General features: G+C 44.2%; 1 long non-coding RNA gene across 1 annotated transcript; it reads right to left on the bottom strand.

Moving 5' to 3' along the window:
• Positions 1-253: 253 nt before the first annotated feature.
• Positions 254-10,714, bottom strand: LOC117309021 (uncharacterized). Its single transcript, XR_012327912.1, has 3 exons — positions 10,565-10,714; positions 3,658-3,772; positions 254-3,557 (listed from the first exon to the last, which is right to left on the bottom strand). It is a non-coding gene; the product is annotated as an uncharacterized lncRNA (long non-coding RNA).
• Between the last annotated feature and the right edge of the window lie 1,077 nt (positions 10,715-11,791).

Genomic DNA, 11,791 nt, shown 5'->3' with positions numbered 1-11,791 from the left:
ATTATTATGATCTGGATTCCCTTGCCCCACGTTACCCTAGATTCCAACAGAGGCAGGGCAGCCAGGGCAGATTTGAAACTAGGCTGGCCAGATCGGGAAATGAATGGCTTCCCCTCAGCAGCCCAAGAGCCTAGCAAAGAGGAATGATGTGCTGGTCTAACATCTACCAGCCAGCTGGTGGATGCTGGCTGTTACCCCACAGCAACTCTAGCATCCCTACCCTAAACACCCACCCACCCCTCAGCCTGCAGCCCCTTCCTTTCCCTGCATTCCTCTCTACCCACAAGCTTCCTGTGAAAAACACATAGAGAACACCTCCAGACTCCTTCTCCATCCAGGAGAGGCTTCCAGGGCACTAAGGAGAAAACACAAACCTCCCTTCAAGCAGAATGGATCTGATATGATGGATACACAAAGCACAGAAGACAGTGGAGCAAGGTGAACAAAAGACGCTCAACATCTGTCACAAAGAGACTGTTTCTACTTTCTAACTTGAGACATCCAACAATGAAGCTGAATGCTTTGTGAGATGGTGAGTTCCCCACCATATAAAGTATTCAAGCGTTAACTGTCAGAAGTCCTGACTGAATGCCTGGGTGGGAGGTTGGACCTCGTGGCCACCCAACCATTACTTTCAACAACAAAGCCTTACACCTGTACAGTGTTTGATGAGAATAAAGGGTGCACATGCCACCCTTCTTGTAATGCTCACAAAAACTCTGAGAGAGAAGCTTTACGCCATTTTTTTTTTTTTTTTTTTTTTTTTTTTTTTTTGCGGTACGCGGGCCTCTCACTGTCGTGGCCTCTCCCATTGCGGAGCACAGGCTCCGGATGCACAGGCTCAGTGGCCATGGCTCACGGGCCCAGCTGCTCTGCGACATGTGGGATCTTCCCAGACTGGGGCACGAACCCACGTCCCCTGTATCGGCAGGTGGACTCTCAATCACTGCGCCACCAGGGAAGCCCAGCTTTACGCCCTTTTTACAGAGAAGGAGATGGAGGCTTAGAGAGGTTAATTTAATAGGAAAGAGAGAAGCCTTCTTAGAGAAGGTCAAGTTCCAGCCGAATCCAAAGTCCAGCATCAGGGCAGGAATGTGAGGGGCACATTGGGAGAACAGTAAACTGACCCAAAACTACATTTTCCAAAGCACTCCCATTATTTGATCCCACCAAGTCCCCAGCACTCCAGCTGCATGGGTATACTGTAAGAGGCTTTGGGGACCTTCATCCTTATATGGCACCTGAAGACTAGAGCAGGACACAAGGCATGATGAGCGGACCTGGACAACCCTAAGGCTAAAGACTGGAGACAGCAGACTGAAAACTGGAAACAGCCCACAAAACCCTGTCTAAAGATAGCCAGTCAGCACCCCCGTTCCCAACAAGCCCTTTTACTTCACACACATGCATGACCTGCCTGGCCCCTGAAGGCTTTTGAGCTTGTATGACTTTGCCTAGCAGTGCAGGGACCAGTTAGCGGAGGGAAGCAACAGGCAAGAGATAAAGGAAGCCTGAACCAAGGCAACAGCAGTGGGCCTGGATGGGAGGCCTGCACGAGATAGTTCAGGACAGAATGGATGGGATTAGGACAGAGGGAGCCAGGAGATGGGTGGCTAGGACAGGAAGGTAGGCTCTCAGGGCAGTGGGAATTTGGTTCTTTTGCTAATAACATCACATCCCTGCAGAGCTATTCTTCCTGCTGTGCTAGGAGAAAGTTCAGAGCTGGAGACACGGCTCCAAGCTTTCTGCATAAAGATTATATTTGAAGTTGTGTGCATAGATGTAACCAGCAAGAAAGAGGGTATCAAGAGAAAGTGCGCCAGTGACTACATGCAGCAGAAACAGGTTCCGAGTCTTTGGACCTCCTACCACATAGCCTTCCAGGAAACTCCTTTCTGTTGGCTAAGACAGAGCTGTCTGAGGGACAGAACCAGAGCAGCCCCAGAGATCCAGGAGCAGGGACCTGGATTAAGCACCACCCTTGGAATGAGCAAATTCCCACCATTTTCATTCTTCAGCCACTCTGCTCAGGAACCAAGTTCTTGGGAGTTTGGCTGGGTGTGTGTAGCAATCTCTAGGAAGGGCTTCCCAAACTCACAGGAAAGAGGCCAATGATATTCCCATTTTATAGAAAAAAGTTAAGTGGTTGGGCCCAGACAACTTGGCAGGACCAGGAATAACTCAAGGTCCCCTACCTCAGAAGCAGGTCGAGAAGCAATGCCGCCTTCCTGGCCTGACTCTGGGGACATTTCCACAGACCAACAATGGACTCTGTTTTATAGGGCTGAGCCCTCCACAGAGGAAGCACTATGACTCTTTTCTGCATATGTGCCTTTTCACACAGTAAAACACTCATTACTTTGCATCTTCATTTCTTTTGTTGCAATTTAATTTTTTGTTTCCGATGTCCTTGTATACATCAATCTCAGACCACATCTGGTCCTAGAAGTCCAGACACTTTGAATTATGCCCACAACCCATGATCTCATCCAAATTAACAAAGTAAAATCCTTGACATGATTTGGAATGTAGCTACACATTTTGGAATATAGCTTATCTTTAACATGATAATAACAATGTTTGAAAAACTGTCAGAAAAAAAGTCCAGGTTGTGTTTTATAACCTGAGCTTGCATCACCAGTCTACCTCTTGGCCAGAAAAGAACAGGAAGCCAACAATGACCATCCAAGGCAGCATCCAATGTGAGAGGGAGGGATACTTCCCCTTAGCAAAATCAGGGCATTTTACCATGTGATCTTAACACACATGTGGAGACAACCATGCTGATTCTGGGGGAGGGTACTGCACAGGATCTCATGCGTGACCACTCATTCAAGAAAGCAGTCTCAGCAGGTGACGACACAGAGCGCAGACTGTCTTCTCCTTCCCATCTTCTTCTCAAATCCACGCAGAGACAATGGGGAGATCAAATGTAGAGAAAACACTTAGAAGATGGGTTTGGAGCCATGCTCAAGGTTCAGTGCAATGTTCAAGCAACTCATTAGTGATGGCCAAGCAAACAAGCAAACAACCAACCTTGAACTCAAAAACACTCCTGGAGAATTTAAAAATACATCCCTTGGGAATGAGGGATTTCAAAAACTCTCTGGAGTCAGAACCCCGCCAGACCCGTGGCACCATAGCCACGGCCCACAGTAATAAAGAATGACCACCACCTCGAGATGGGCTGCCTAATGGGGCCTGGGAGAGTGGCTTTCCAGTCAAGGAGACCAAAACAGGGAGACTTAGTGAGTTAATGTTTTCAAAAGCTTTCTGAGCACTTTGATGGGAGCAGATGTACCACTACAAAACAGCCTTTCATCTTCCCAAATAGTCTCTCTCTTCCTACCCACTCCACCCTGCTAGTGCTAACCAACCCACCAAGACCACTGCCTCCAAGAGGAGAGGACCTATGAGCCTCCCAAGGTCTCAGGTCCTTTCTTCCTTTGCCTAATGTACCTTGGCTAATTTTGCCCAAACAGCATCCTCAGCAGCACATGCAGCCCTCCTCTCATGCTCTGTGCCATCTGAGGAAGCAGAGAAGCATTTTCCTTCTGCTGGAAAATGAATGCAAATAGATTCTAATCAACAGGAAGAGCTCAATTAGAGCCAAGTTCAGCACTCTTCAAAGGTGTTGTTATTTTCCCCCTGGCTTACCCCAAACAGCCCTTGTGAAGTGGGTCTCTGGCCTTGGGTGGGGCTTGGCAACAAGAACTCTTCTAGGGAACTCCGTAGCTAGACCAGCAAACTTCCCAACCATCTTGGATGTCTTCTGCAAGCCAGAAAAGGGCTCCTTGTTACTAAAGATGGTTGAATTTACAGCCATATTGATACTGACCAGGGTTCTTGGCCTTCCCAATCAATAGAAATTGATTAGAGGCCAGATAAGAGATTCAGGCAAGGCTTTATTGAGGCCCCTGCTGCAGCAGCGGGGAGCCAAAACAAATAACAGGTTTCTTTGCTTGCTCCTCGACAGGATGCAAGCTGGTTCCTTATATGGGGTGAGGATAGGAGCGTGTCCAGGGGTCAGGCCCAAGGGGTGGCTTAGGTGTTTTGCCCACCCCTTTGCTGGTGCTGTGTGCAGGGGGCATGAGCAGTACACTGCTTTTGCTCCTGACACCCAGTTTTTGCTCCCGGCTCTTCAGAAGTGGCAGTTGGATTGGATTTTTTTGTTTTTTTGGGGGGGGGGGGGTGGTATTTTTGTATCTTGTCCAAAATTTGCCCCAACTGTGCATGCATGCAGTTATTTTTAGTCCTTTATACTTTCTTTGTATTTTTTTGCTCAAGGAGACATTTGTCCAGGTGCAAGCACTGCAGCTGCAGCAAAGGGTCCCAGATCCCAGCCTGTCTCAACATTTCCCCTCTTGCCAACCCACAGCAACACCATCAGGGCTAGAGTAGAACAGGGCTCAGGCTCAGTGAAGACTTGTGTGTGGCTACTGGTCCCAAGGGCCCTCAGCTATAACATCCCCCCAGGGAATAATGACCACATGCAGAAAGTTAGCTGCTCTGTCAGGCTGTAAGGAAGGGACTCTTGCCCAAGTGACCTCAGGAAATGAGGGTTTAGAGTCTGATAGCTGGGGACGTGTGGCACAGCCAAATGCCAGGCACTATTTTCTGAGTTCAGATCTTGGGACATCATCAGCTGTGTAATCTTGGAGAAATTTCTTAACAGTCCTGCAGGTAGGTACCATTGTTACCTCTGGTTTGTAAGGAAACAATCCTCACATTATCTCAAAGGCTTAGTGAGAAAAGAGAGGAAAATGCTTAGCACGGTACCAGGCACATAGTAAGTGTTCAGTAAGTGCTGGCCAGTGATTTCATGCTTTCTGCTGCTGTTAGTGACACTGATGTGCTGGAACGTGTTGACAGGAATTCTGAAAAAGAGCTAGTGGAAACGCTGCATACATCCTTCTCTGGGAGTTTTACAAGCACTTTTCTGTGGGACCTCTCAGAGTCATTAATATCTGAAAGGCGTGTTCAAATTTACTTACCTATTTTTTGCTACAAAGAATACCTGTACAGTATGGAGGTTCCTTAAAAAACTACAAATAGAACTACCATATGACCCAGCAATCCCACTACTGGGCATATACCCTGAGAAAACCATAATTCAAAAAGAGTCATGTACCAAAATGTTCATTGCAGCTCTATTTACAATAGCCCTGAGATGGAAACAACCTAAGTGTCCATCATCGGATGAATGGATAAAGAAGATGTGGCACATATATACAATGGAATATTACTCAGCCATAAAAGGAAACGAAATTGAGCTATTTGTAATGAGGAGGATAGACCTAGAGTCTGTCATACAGACTCTTTCTCATACAGACTCTCTCATACAGACTCTCATACAGACTCTCATACAGAGTCTCTCATACAGACTCTTTCTCTTTCTGTAAGCCAGAAAGAGAAAGACAAATACCATATGCTAACACATATATATGGAATTTAAGAAAAAAAAAATGTCATGAAGAACATAGCGGTAAGACAGGAATAAAGACACAGACCTACTAGAGAATGGACTTGAGGATATGGGGAGGGGGAAGGGTAAGCTGTGACAAAGTGAGAGAGTGGCATGGACATATATACACTACCAAACGTAAGGCAGATAGCTAGTGGGAAGCAGCCACATAGCACAGGGAGATCAGCTCCGTGCTTTGTGACCGCCTGGAGGGGTGGGATAGGGAGGGTGGGAGGGAGGGAGACGCAAGAGGGAAGAGATATGGGAACATATGTATATGTATAACTGATTCACTTTGTTATAAAGCAGAAACTAACACACCATTGTAAAGCAATTATACTCCAATAAAGATGTAAAAAATAAATAAATAAATAAAAGGATCATAAAGCATGATCAAGTGATATTTATTCCAGGGATGCAAAGATGGTTCAACATCTGAGAAAGAAAAAAAAAAAAAGAATACCTGTAAACAGCAAGATAGTGGAATATTATGAAGATCAAACTGAGAAATGCTGAACTAGCACATTCTCAGCTCCTCCTCCTCTCCCCCCATATAAAATACTACCTCACACATCCCCCCAGGCACAAGAGACCTCACACAGCAGGTGGCAGGAGGGGTGAGCCCAGCTCACAATTTGGACACTGACCTCTGTGGCTCACTTCTCCCTCCATCTAGGTGGGATCATTCCAGGCTGGAGGTCATTGCTCGTTTATCTTCTATTTTGATTTTGGACTTAGTAAATTTAGGGCTTCAGTTTTGTTTTTGTTTTTTAATATCTAACCACATTTCTCCTCTCTTGCTTTTTAATAAAAAACAAAAACTTGGAAATTGGACTGAGACAATTGGGCTGTTCATTCCACCAATTTCATCTTTGTAACCTTTTTAAGAAATAAATTGGGTCAGTCTGTTCACTCTCCTAATATCTGCAGCCCCAACTGAGAGATTTCCTTATTATTACAAAATCTAAATTAGGACGCAAGAGGGAGGGGATATGGGGATATATATATATACATATAGATGATTCACTTTGTTATACAACAGAAACTAACAAAACAATGTAAAGCAATTATATTCCAATAAAGATGTTTAAAAAAATCTAAATTAGGAAAGTGCTTCTCCCCAAGAAGGAATTTTTTAATATATGGGAGCAAGACAGAGTTACCCCAATACAAGGCCCTAACTGGCAGAGGTAAGCTCCAGGCCCCCTCTGGACTATCTCTTGTACTGTTTCTTGGGCAAAAAGAAGCCTTAGAGCTGCCAGCTGGACTCAGCAACTTCCAATTCATTGTTCCATTTCTGTCCTTCTAAACCTCCATGCCAGGTGCAGAGTCCTGCTCCACCTCCCCAGGGATTGCAGGGTTTTCCAATGGTTTCAAAAACAGACCCCTAGAAACTTTTCCTAAAAGTGAAAAGCAGCAAAGCAGCTTTTTCAGCCCACTATGCCTTGGTCTTCTGAGCTTTCACCCTTAGCAGAAAACTCAGACTTAGGCCCGCCCCCATGTGACTTTCCTAAGAATAAGCTGGTGACATGACTTGGAACAGAGAATGGTGTGACAAACAGGAGTCCCAATTGCATAAATAGTAGCAATATTTTTGGGGGATCTGTCTCCTAAGGCAAAGGACACAAAAGCAAAAATGAACAAATGGGACCTAATTAAACTTAAAAGCTTTTGCACAGCAAAGGAAACCAATAACAAGACAAAAAGACAACCTACTGAGTGGTAGAAAATATTTGCAAATGATGTGACTGATAAGGGATTAATATCTAAAATACACAAACAGCTCAAAAACAAACAACCCGACTAAAAAATTGGCAGAAGACCTGAATAGACATTTTACCAAAGAAGACATACAGATAGCCAACGGGCATGTGAAAAGATGCTCAACATCACTAATCATCCGAGAAATGCAAATCAAAATCACAATGAGATGTCACCTCACACCTATCAGACTGGCCATCATCAAAAAGACCACAAATAACAAATGTTGGTGAGGATGTGGAGAAAAGGGAACCCTCTTACACTGTTGGTGGGAATGTAAGTTGGTGCAGCCACTGTGGAAAATAGTATGGAGCTTCCTCAAAAAACTAAAAATAGAACTACCATATGATCCAGCAATCTCACGCCAGGGTATATATCTGAAGAAAATGAAAACATTAATTCAAAAAGATATATGTAGCCCAATGTCCATAGCAGCACTATTTACAATACCCAAGGTATTGGGACAATGTAAGTGTCCATCAACAAATGAATGGATAAAGAAGATGTAGGATACATATATATATATAATGGAATACTACTCAGCCATAAAAAAGAATGAAACCTTGCCATTTGCAACAACATGGATGGACTTGGAGGATATTATGCTAAGTGAAATAAGTCAGACAGAGAAAGACAAATACTGTATGATATCACTTATATGTGGAATCTAAAAAAGAAAAGAAATTAGTGAGTATAACAAAAAGATACAGACTCACAGATATGGAGAACAAATTAGTGGTTACCACTGGGGAGAGGGAAGGGGGAGGGGCAATTTAGGGGTAAGTAATTAGGAGGTTCAAACTATTATGTTTAAATAAAGCTATAAGAATATATTGTACAACACAGAGAATATAGCCAATACTTTATAATAATTATAAATGGAGCATAACCTTTAAAAATTGTGAATCACTATGTTGTACACCTGAAACTTATATAATGTGGTAAATCGATTATTCCATAATTTTTTTAAAAAGTAAAAAAATAGAAAAAAAAAAAGAGGAGTCCCAACTGGCTTGTCCACTTGGCCCCTAGGTGGGGTATGGGGTCATTGCTTTAGCTCCTTCTCATACCCTAAGTTGCCTTCATACAGTCACGTCTGGCACAATAAAGCCAATAACAGGGTCAAAAGTTCAGTCTCTGGGGTCAGCCTGCTCTGGGCTTGACTTTCACTTGTGTGACCCATAACATCCCCGAGATTCACTGGCCCAGACTCACAGACGAAGAAATTAACAATTGTCCCACAAGCCAACATGGTAGTTCTTCCCTCAGCTCCTAGAACATAATTAATGCCAGCCAACATTTATTGAGGACTGGATACCATCATCATTAGTAACTAACTTACAGGCACTTAACTGCCCAAAGGAAAAGAGGGAGAAAGAAAAGGTTTAGAATCAATCAAGAGGTTAACTGTAACATGGAAAAGGAGAGAGCCCTGGCACAGATGTTGCCTCATCTTATTCTAGTGAATGTGTAAAAGAGGCAGGACAGGAACCATTAATCCCATTTCACAGGTGGGAGAAACTGGGAAATGTGAAAAGATTTGCCCAAGGCCACATGGCCAGGAAGCAGAAAATCCAGGTCTGAGGTCCAGAACTTCTGCCCCCAAATCCTCCATTCCTCCCACCAGGCTAAATTTTTTCCCACTACAAACCATGAGTTCTATTCTTCATAACCTTCCCAGGGGGCCAACTTTGTAACCCAGCAGCTGGGAAGGTGAGTTTGCTAATTAAGAGTCACCTCAGGAAAAGCCACAGGAACCCTGCACAGGTGTCCCTCATCCTGGCCCCCAAACGCCCTTGCTCTTCAGTGTGGGCAATAAGGCAAGATTTGCCCCAAATCCTCCTGACACCTTTTCTATCTGCTCTACTACATTTAAAACCACCATCCCTGCCCAGGGGATGGGAGCTCTGCAACAAGCTCATGGGCCCATTTCGTAAGAAAACTGGTGACTTTGAGAATAGGTTAAATGGTAATGAAAACAGTCAAGCCTCAAAATAAAAAATCACCAACGTAGTAACTTAAGATATAACAGGACCTGCGTGACTTTTGAAATTAAAAGTGAAACATTTCTTAGAAAGTGATTATTGACTTGATATCTTAGACTCTCCAGCTCAAATGCTATAAATTATGCCCTCACTATGATATAGTCTTCAGCTTGGGGCCTTTTTGACTCACCCCAAGACCACAGTGAAGTTTCCTAATTAAAGCCCTACCTCTCCCCTCCAAGTCATTGTGTCCATAAGTCTCAGAGTACTTTCAACGTCAGTGTCCTGTGTTCATCATCTTTTGCCTCGTGTTCAAAGCCCTCAATAGCCTAACCCCAAATTAACTGTTGGCTTTCTTACTGCTTCTCTGCACAGCCTAGCACTGCAGCCAGAAAACTGTCCCAGGAAGGGCCCTTGCTTAAATGGCAGAAGGAAGGGTTTCCAAAGCTCCTGTAACATTCTTCTCCTCCCCTCCCCAAAATATCTGTGATCAAGTAAGTTTGAGAAATTTTGCCTACTCTATCCCCTTCCCTTACTTCTACCATTTGGGAATTCACAGTGCACACTGGCATACTAATCCTGCAGTAGAGGGATACACGGAACCCCTTTAAACACCCTCCAAACTTACTTCACCACAAACTCCTTTTGCAGACAACACCTGCAGAACTGCTATTTCTTGAAACACCCTTTGAGAAATATTTTCTTAGTGGTTAAGAGAAATCCCCTTACCATTTCTGGGCCAAATGCTTAAAGTGGCCAGTACTCACACCAGGCAGGATTCCTGTGAGGATTATAATGCTTAACACACTGCAGGGCACATAGGCAGTGCTCAATAAATTTTACTACTAAAAAAATCTTTTTCGGAGTTGGTTCAAGATGGCGTAGTAGAAGGACGTTCATTCTCTCCCTTTTGCGAGAGCACCAGAATCACAACTAACTGCTGAACAATCATCGACAGGAAGGCACTAGAACTCACCAAAAAAGATACCCCACATCCAGAGACAAAGGAGAAGCTGCACTGAGATGGTAGGAGGGACACAATCACAGTAAAATCAAATCCCATAACCGCTGGGTGGGTGACTCACAAACTGGAGAACAATTATACCACAGAAGTCCACCCATTGGAGTGAAGGTTCTGAGCCCCATGTCAGGCTTCCCAACCTGGGGGTCCAGCAACAGGAGGAGGAATCCCCAGAGAATCAGACTTTGAAGGCTCAAGGGATTTGATTGCAGGACTTCAACAGGACTGGGAGAAACAGAGACTCCACTCTTGGAGGGCACACACAAAGTCGTATGCACATCAGAACTCAGGGAGAAGGAGCGGTGACCCCAGAGGGGATTGAACCAGACCTACCTGCTAGTGTTGGAGGGTCTCCTGCAGAGGCAGGGGGCAGCTGTGGTTCACGGCGGGGACAAGGACACTGGCAGCAGAAGTTCTAGGAAGTACTCCTTGGCGTGAGCCCTCCCGGAGTCTGCCATTAGCCCCACCAAGGAGACTGTGGGCTCTGCGCTGGGTCACCGCAGGACAAACAACCAACAGGGAAGGAACTCAGCCCCACCCATCAGCAGACAAGCAGATTAAAGTTTTACTGAGCTCTGCCCACCACCAGTCCCTCCCATCAGGAAGCTTGCACAAGCATCTTAGATAGCCTCATCCACCAGAGGGCAGACAGCAGAAGCAAGAACTACAGTTCTGCAGCCTGTGGAACAAAAACCACATTCACAGAAAAATAGACAAGAAGAAAAGACAGAGAGCTATGTACCAGATGAAGGAACAAGATAAAACCCCAGAAAAACAACTAAATGAACTGGAGATAGGCAACCTTACAGAGAAAGAATTCAGAATAATGAGAGTAAAGATGACCCAGGACCTCAGAAAAAGAATGGAGGCAAAGGTCGAGAAGATGCAAGAAATGTTTGACAAAGACCTAGAAGAATTAAAGAAAAAACACCCAGAAAAATTAAAGAACAAACAAACAGATGAACAATACAATAACGCAAATGAAAAATACACTGAAAGGAATCAATAGCAGAATAACTGAGGCAGAACAACGGATAAGTGACCTGGAAGACAGAATGGTGGAATTCATGCTGCAAGAGAGAATAAAGAAAAAAGAATGAAAAGAAATGAAGACAGCTTAAGAGACTTCTGGGACAACATTAAACACACCAACATTCACATTATAGGGGTCGTAGAAGGAGAAGAGAGAGAGAAAGGACCCGAGAAAATATTTGAAGAGATTATAGTTGAAAACTTCCCTAACATGGGAAAGGAAATAGCCACTCAAATCCAGGAAGCACAGAGAGTCCCAGGCAGGATAAACCCAAGGAGAAACACACCAAGACACATAGTAATCAAATTGTCAAAAAGTAAAGACAAAGAAAAATTATTAAAAGCAACAAGGGAAAAACAACAAATAACATACAAGGGAACTCCCATAAGGTTAACAGCTGATTTCTCAGCAGAAACTCTACAAGCCAGAAGGGAGTGGCATGATATATTTAATGTGATGAAAGGGAAGAACCTACAACCAAGATTACTCCACCCAGCAAAGATCTCATTCAGATTTGATGGAGAAAT

The sequence above is a fragment of the Tursiops truncatus genome, chromosome 19 (genome assembly GCF_011762595.2).
Source record: "Tursiops truncatus isolate mTurTru1 chromosome 19, mTurTru1.mat.Y, whole genome shotgun sequence".
Classification (NCBI taxonomy): Eukaryota; Metazoa; Chordata; class Mammalia; order Artiodactyla; family Delphinidae; genus Tursiops; species Tursiops truncatus.
This window is presented reverse-complemented; position numbering and strand designations above follow the sequence as displayed.